This window comes from Oncorhynchus nerka, linkage group LG23 (assembly GCF_034236695.1).
Source record: "Oncorhynchus nerka isolate Pitt River linkage group LG23, Oner_Uvic_2.0, whole genome shotgun sequence".
In the NCBI taxonomy this organism is placed as follows: domain Eukaryota; kingdom Metazoa; phylum Chordata; class Actinopteri; order Salmoniformes; family Salmonidae; genus Oncorhynchus; species Oncorhynchus nerka.
This window is the reverse complement of record NC_088418.1, coordinates 12,857,142-12,865,482: the sequence shown is the minus strand read 5'-3', so window position 1 is coordinate 12,865,482 and position 8,341 is coordinate 12,857,142. Positions and strand designations below refer to the sequence as shown.

At 44.7% G+C, this 8,341-nt stretch overlaps 1 pseudogene; it reads left to right on the top strand.

Annotated features, from left to right (window-relative positions):
- Positions 1-8,341, top strand: part of LOC115107174 (voltage-dependent T-type calcium channel subunit alpha-1G-like) — a 444,217-nt pseudogene that overhangs the window by 323,914 nt on the left and 111,962 nt on the right.

Sequence of the window (8,341 nt, the reverse complement as noted above, 5' to 3'; positions counted from 1 at the left end):
TTGAATATGACTCGGCATTTCAAGTCTTATTTTAAACAGTCGTTTTTGCTCAACTTCATCAAGGGTGTCAATCATTTCAGACCACACTGTGTATACTTCCACAGGATAGTATTTGACCTGTCCCATTTACACAGCAGTAAACAGCTACGTGTTACTCTTATGCATTTGACCTGTCCCATTTACACAGCAGTAAACAGCTACGTGTTTCTCTTATGCATTTGACCTGTCCCATTTACACAGCAGTAAACAGCTACGTGTTTCTCTTATGCATTTGACCTGTCCCATTTACACAGCAGTAAACATCTACGTGTTTCTCTTATGCATTTGACCTGTCCCATTTACACAGCAGTAAACATCTACGTGTTTCTCTTATGCATTTGACCTGTCCCATTTACACAGCAGTAAACAGCTACGTGTTTCTCTTATGCATTTGACCTGTCCCATTTACACAGCAGTAAACATCTACGTGTTTCTCTTATGCATTTGACCTGTCCCATTTACACAGCAGTAAACAGCTACGTGTTTCTCTTATGCATTTGACCTGTCCCATTTACACAGCAGTAAACATCTACGTGTTTCTCTTATGCATTTGACCTGTCCCATTTACACAGCAGTAAACATCTACGTGTTTCTCTTATGCATTTGACCTGTCCCATTTACACAGCAGTAAACATCTACGTGTTTCTCTTATGCATTTGACCTGTCCCATTTACACAGCAGTAAACATCTACGTGTTTCTCTTATGCATTTGACCTGTCCCATTTACACAGCAGTAAACATCTACGTGTTTCTCTTATGCATTTGACCTGTCCCATTTACACAGCAGTAAACAGCTACGTGTTTCTCTTATGCATTTGACCTGTCCCATTTACACAGCAGTAAACAGCTACGTGTTTCTCTTATGCATTTGACCTGTCCCATTTACACAGCAGTAAACAGCTACGTGTTTCTCTTATGCATTTGCAGAACAATATATTTCTCCTTCAGTAATGATCACATTTAGTGTGAAATGTTGGGTGAATAATTGATTTAGTGTCTCAAAAATGATTCTCCAGCTTGGCACCACATATCACAATGTGGTTGTCAGGCTTTTGATGTTTTAACACCACCCCAAACAACATCTGCTTAGTTACTGGTCTTTGGATCATGAAATGAATTCATGGTACAACAGACATTTATTCAATGTTTCATCTTTAGGGGTTATTATGAGGTTGACTGGGCTGGAAAATAATGAATAATGTCGACAGTTGTTTTTTCATAACTTATTGTATGTTGAGGGATGTAAAATAGGAAAGGAGAGAAGAGGAGAAGGAAAGGAAAGGAAAGGATAGGATGAGAGAGGAGAAAGAAGGAGAGGACGAGGGAGGAGAAAGAAGGAGAGGAGAAAGAAGGAGAAGACGAGAGAGGAGAAAGGAGAGAACAAGAGAGGAGAAAGGAGAGGACGAGAGAGGAGAAAGAAGGAGAGGAGAAAAAAGGAGAAAGGAGAGGACGAGAGATGAAAGGAGAGGACGAGAGAGGAAGGAGGGAACGAGAAAGGAAAGGACAGGAGAGGACAAGAGAGGAGAAAGGAGAGAACAAGAGAGGAGAAAGGAGAGGACGAGAGAGGAGAAAGGAGAGGATGAGAGAGGAGAGAGGAGAAAGGAGAGGACGAGAGATGAAAGGAGAGGACGAGAGAGGAAGGAGGGGACGAGAGAGGAAAGGACAGGAGAGGACAAGAGAGGAGAAAGCAAGGAGAGGACGAGAGAGGAAGGAGAGGGCGAGAGAGGAAGGAGAGGATGAGAGCGGAAAGGAGAGGACGAGAGAGGAAGGAAAGGGAGGAAGGAAAGGACGAGAGAGGAAGGAGAGGACGAGAGAGGAAAGGAGAGGGCGAGAGAGGAAGGAAAGGACGAGAGAGGAAGGAAAGGACTAGAGAGGAAGAAGAGGACGAGAGAGGAAAGGAGAGGACGAGAGAGGAAGGAGAGGACGAGAGAGGATGAGATAGGAGAACGAAGGAGAGGACGAGAGGAAAGGAGAGGACAGGAGAGGAAATGAGAGGACGAGAGAGAAAGGAGTGGATGAGAGAGGAAGGCGAGGATGAGAGAGGAAATGAGAGGACGAGAGGAAGGAGAGGACGAGAGAGGAAAGGCGAAGACGAGAGAGTAAGGAGAGGACGAGAGAGGAAAGGAGAGGATGAGAGAGGAAGGAGAGGACGAGAGAGGAAAGGAGAGGACGAGAGAGGAAGGAGTGGATGAGAGAGGAAAGTAGAGGACAAAAGAGGAAGGAGTGGATGAGAGAGGAAGGTGAGGATGAGAGAGGAAGGAGAGGACGAGAGGAAGGAGTGGATGAGAGAGGAAGGTGAGGATGAGAGAGGAAGGAGAGGACGAGAGAGGAAGGAGTGGATGAGAGAGGAAGGTGAGGATGAGAGAGGAAGGAGAGGACGAGAGAGGAAGGAGTGGACGAGAGAGGAAGGTGAGGATGAGTGAGGAAGGAGAGGACGAGAGGAAGGAGTGGACGAGAGAGGAAGGTGAGGATGAGAGAGGAAGGTGAGGATGAGAGAGGAAGGAGTGGATGAGAGAGGAAGGTGAGGATGAGAGAGGAAGGAGAGGACGAGAGGAAGGAGTGGACGAGAGAGGAAGGTGAGGATGAGAGAGGAAGGAGAGGACGAGAGGAAGGAGTGGACGAGAGAGGAAGGTGAGGATGAGAGAGGAAGGAGAGGACGAGAGGAAGGAGTGGACGAGAGAGGAAGGTGAGGATGAGAGAGGAAAGGACATGAGATCTAAACTAACCGTATATGGAAGTCATTTGGCGACAGGCAACAAGCCTCAGCAGAAGATGGAGGCATGAGACATACTAGATGAGTGGAGGGATAGAGATGTTTTACTCTGTGTCTGTCACTGTCTTTATGAATCTCCTTTCCTTCTATTTCTACTTCACTCTCACTCACTGTCAGAATATATATAGCAAAGTTAATCCTAAACTACTTTAGAGGCGTATATTTTTAGTCTGTTGTCATTACTCACTTTGCCCTCTCTCCCTCCCTCTCTCTCTCTCTCTCTCTCTCTCTCTCTCTCTCTCTCTCTCTCTCTCTCTGTCTCTCTGTCTCTCTCTCTGCCCACTCTCTCTCTCTGTCTCTCTTTCAATTCAATTCAATTTACTTCAATTCAAGGGGCTTTATTGGCATGGGAAACGTGTTAACATTGCCAAAGCAAGTGAGGTAGATAATATACAAAAGTGAAATAATCAATAAAAATTAACAGTAAACATTACACATACAGAAGTTTCAAAACAAGAAAGACATTACAAATGTAATATTATGTATACATACAGTGTTGTAACAATGTACAAATGGTTAAAGTACACAAGGGAAAATAAATAAACATAAATATGGGTTGAATTTACAATGGTGTTTGTTCTTCACTGGTTGCCCTTTTCTTGCGGCAACAGGTCACAAATCTTACTGCTGTGATGGCACACTGTGCATTTCACCCAGTAGATATGGGAGTTTATCAAAATTGGGTCTGTTTTCGAATTTTTGTGGATCTGTGAAGTTTGAGGGAAATATGAGTCTCTAATATGGTCATTCATTGGGCAGGAGGTTATGAAGTGCAGCTCAGTTTCCACCTCCTTTTTTAGGCAGTGGACACATAGCCTGTCTTCTCTTGAGAGCCAGGTCTGCCTACGGCGGCCTTTCTCAATAGCAAGGCTATGCTCACTGAGTCCGAACATAGTCTAAGCTTTCCTCAAGTTTGGGTCAGTCAACAGTGGTCAGGCATTCTGCCACCGTGTATTCTCTGTTTAGGGCCAAATAGCATTCTAGTTTGATCTGTTTTTTTTTGTAAATTCTTTCCAATGTGTCAAGTAATTATCTTTTTTTTCTCATGATCTGGTTGGGTCTAATTGTGTCTCTCTGTCCTTGTGTTATTTTCTTTCTTTCTCTCTCGCTCTGTCTCTCTCTCTCGCTCTGTCTCGCTCACTCTGTCTCTCTCGCTCTGTCTCTCTTGCTCTCTCTCTCTCTCTCGCTCTCTCTTTTTCTCGCTCTCTCTCTCTCTCGCTCTGTCTCTTCCTCTGTCTCTCTCCCTCTCGCTCTGTCTCGCTCGCTCTGTCTCTCTCGCTCTGTCTCTCTCGCTCTCTCTCTCTGTCTCTCTCTCTCTCTCTCTCTCTCTCTCTCTCCCTGTCTCTCTCGCTCTCTCTCTCTCTCTCTGTCTCTCTCTCTCTCTCTCTCTCTCTCTCTCTCTCTCCCTCTCTCTGTCTCTCTCTCTCTGTCTCTCTTGCTCTGTCTCTCTCGCTCTGTCTCGCTCTCTCTCTGTCTCTCTCGCTCTGTCTCTCTCGCTCTCGCTCTCTCTCTCTATGTCTCCCTCTCTCTGTCTTTGTCTCTCTCTTTTTCTCTCTCTCTCTCTGCAGGAGCGCATCTTCCTCACGTTATCCAACTACATATTCACAGCGATCTTTGTGGCAGAGATGACAGTAAAGGTAAGGATGGACTTAGGGGACCCTATTTATTTATTTTATTTCACCTTTGTTTAACTTCTTATTGGACGGTAGCGTCCCACCTGGCCAACATCTGTTGAAATTGCAGAGCACGAAATTCAAACCACAGAATTATAAATATTTAACCTTCATAAAATCACAAGTGTAGTAGGTCAAAATAAAGCTTAACTTCTTATTAATCCAGCCGCCGTGTCAGATTTCAAAAAGGTTTTACGGCGAAAGCACACCATGCGATTATCTGAGGACAGCGCCCCGCATACAAATACATGAAAAACATATTTCAACCAGGCAGGGGGCCACGAAAGTCAGAAATAGCGATATAATAAATGCCTTACCTTTGATTATCTTCTTCTGTTAGCACTCCAAAAGGTCCCAGATACATCACAAATGGTCCTTTTTGTTCAATAATGTCCTTCTTTATATCCATAAAAACTCAGTTTAGCTGGCGCGCTTCAGTCAATAATCCCAGTTTCCCTCCATCAAAATGCATACAAAATGAATCCCAAACGTTACTAATAACCTTTTCCAAACAAGTCAAACAACGTTTATAATCAAACCTTACGTACCCTAATACGTAAATAACCTATAAAATTCAAGATGGAGAATCGTTACTGTATTTACCGGAGAAAAATACCAAAGAACGCACGTGATGAGGTAGATTGGATGGACTACATACAGATGAGCTATGTACAGGTGCAGTGATCTGTGAGCTGCTCTGACAGCTGGTGCTTAAAGCTAGTGAGGGAGGTAAGAGTCTCCAGCTTCAGTGATTTTTGCAGTTCGTTCCAGTCATTGGCAGCAGAGAACTGGAAGGAGAAGCGGCCAAAGGAAGAATTGGCTTTGGGGGTAACCAGTGAGATATACCTACTGGAGCGTGTGCTACGGGTGGGTGCTGCTATTGTGACCAATGAGCTTTTGCTATCTCATCCGCCTTTGTAGTCCAAGCGGTAAACCCATCTTCAAATAATATTTTTGCAGGAATCTCCTTGCGAATGATTTTGCCGAAGATTGTTTCACCGCCGGGCTGAGCAACCTGAGCTTTTGCTATCTCATCCGCCATGGCGCTAGACGTTGGTCTTTGTAGTCCAAGCGGTAAACCCGTAAACACGCAATGTCCTACCCAGAGAAGGGTAGTCTTCCTGGGTTTGACTCATCACTGTACCTCAGGGCTCTAGTTAAGGCCTTCATCCGTCTGGTCTGATCCACATGGCCAGATTAAAGCTCTACTCCCTCTGGGTGATATTAGGACATGTTGGGTAGGAGTTGCCCACAGGCAAAGATCTAGAAAAATCTTACCATAATCCTAACCTTTACAATCAGAGTGAAACAATACCAAACAGTTTTGTAATCCTACTCTTATTATGACTGCTTATAAACCAATATCCATCAGTGGATTCTGTGTACAATCTGCCCTCAGGCTAATCAATCTGCAATCAGGCTAATCAATCTGCCCTCAGGCTAATCAATCTGCCCTCAGGCTAATCAATCTGCCCTCAGGCTAATCAATCTGCCCTCAGGCTTATCAATCTGCCCTCAGGTTTATCAATCTGCCCCCAGGCCTATCAATCTGCCCCCAGGCCTATCAATCTGCCCTCAAGCTTATCAATCTGCCCTCAGGCCTATCAATCTGCCCTCAGGCTTATCAATCTGCCCTCAGGCTTATCAATCTGCCCCCAGGCCTATCAATCTGCCCTCAGGCTTATCAATCTGCCCTCAGGCTTATCAATCTGCCCTCAGGCTTATCAATCTGCCCCCAGGCTTATCAATCTGCCCTCAGGCTTATCAATCTGCCCTCAGGCTTATCAATCTGCCCTCAGGCTTATCAATCTGCCCTCAGGCTTATCAATCTGCCCCCAGGCTTATCAATCTGCCCTCAGGCTTATCAATCTGCCCTCAGGCTTATCAATCTGCCCCCAGGCCTATCAATATGCCCTCAGGTTTATCAATCTGCCCTCAGGCCTATCAATCTGCCCCCAGGCCTATCAATCTGCCCCAGGCCTATCTGTCTGCCCTCAGGCCTATCAATCTGCCCTCAGGCCTATCAATCTGCCTTCAGGCCTATCAATCTGCCCTCAGGCTTATTTGAATAAATAGAAAGAAAGAGAGAAGGGGGAGAGAGAGTGAAGGGAGAGAGAGAAGATGGGAAGAGAAGGGGAGAGAGAGAGAGCGAGAAGGGGGGAGAGAAGGGGGGGGAGAGGAAGAGAAGGGGGAGAGAGAAATGGGGAGTGAGAGAAGATGAGTACCATTATAGGGTTTCCTAAAAGTCATAATTTAGAGAGAGATGAGAAAATAGAGCTTAACAAATACTTCAAGTACCTGAAGTACATAAAATACCTTAGTAGTATTTAGTTTAGATGACAGAAATACCTTAAAGGTCAAACAAAGCCATTTTTATCTGAATATCAAATAATTTCTGGGTAACAATTAACTACCTTACTGTGATTGTTTTCAATTAAAATGGTCAAAAGAAACACAAATAGTTTCTTAGCAAAGAGCCGTTTCTTTAAAAATAATTTTGCCAAGACTAGTCTGTGAGTTGTCTGGAAAACTAGTCTGGAAAACTGAAAATGTGCTGTTATTGGCAGAGAGGTTTGGAACTCTGTGTCTTATTGGTCTATTAACTAATTTACTGCATGGTGATGTCACCAGGAAGGCCAAAACTCCATCCCACCAAAACAGGCTGAAATTTCAACTCTTACACTAAAAGGGTATTGTCATAATTTTCACAATTTCACAGTATCATAGTGTGGAAATATATACACTGCATGTGGACACTGCAAAAGTATGTGGACACTTGCTTGTCGAACATCTCATTCCAAAATCATGAGCATGAATATGGAGTTGGTCCCCCCTTTGCTCCACCTTTCTGGGAAGATGTTGGAACGTTGCTGCGTGGACTTGCTTCCATTCAGCCACAAGACCATTAATGAGGTTGGGCACTGATGTTGGGCGATTAGGCCTGGCTCGCAGTTTGTGTGCCGATTCATCCCAAAGGTGTTCGATGGGTTTGAGGTCAGGGCTCTGTGCAGGCCAGTCAAGTTCCACTGCACCGATCTCGACAAACTATTTATGTATGGACCTCGCTTTATGCACGTGGGCATTGTCATGCTGAAACAGGAAAGGCCCTTCCCCAAACTGTTGCCACCAATTTGGAAGCACAGAATCGTCTAGAATGTCATTGTATGCTGTAGTTTTCAGATTTTGGAGCCTAGCCCTAACCATGAAAAACAGCCCCAGACAATTTTTCCTCCTCCACCAAACTTTACAGCGGGCACTAGGGGCGCAACTTTGGTTTTAGAGGTGGGGGGGGGGTGTATATATATATATATATGTATATATATATTTTATCCTGTCGGATGAACACTCCAAACAGCTTACCTGACTACTCGGAGGCGTCCGCATGGTCCTAAAACACACGGCTGCCTCATTTTTGTATCACATTCCAATTATAAAACTGGGGGGGGGGGGCACAAATGCAATTTCAGGTTGTAGGGGGACATGTCCTCAGTGAACGTTGCCCACCTGGCTATGCATTCGGGCAGGTAGTGTTCTTCTGGCATCCGCCAAACCCAGATTCGTCCATCGGACTGCCAGATGGCGAAGAGTGATTCATCAAATCAAATTAAATCAAATTGTATTTGTCACATGCACCAAATACAACAGATGTAGACCTTACCGTGAAATGCTGAATACAACAGATGTAGACCTTACCGTGAAATGCTGAATACAGCAGATGTAGACCTTACCGTGAAATGCTGAATACAACAGATGTAGACCTTACCGTGAAATGCTGAATACAACAGATGTAGACCTTACCGTGAAATGCTGAATACAGCAGATGTAGACCTTACCGTGAAATGCTGAATACAACAGA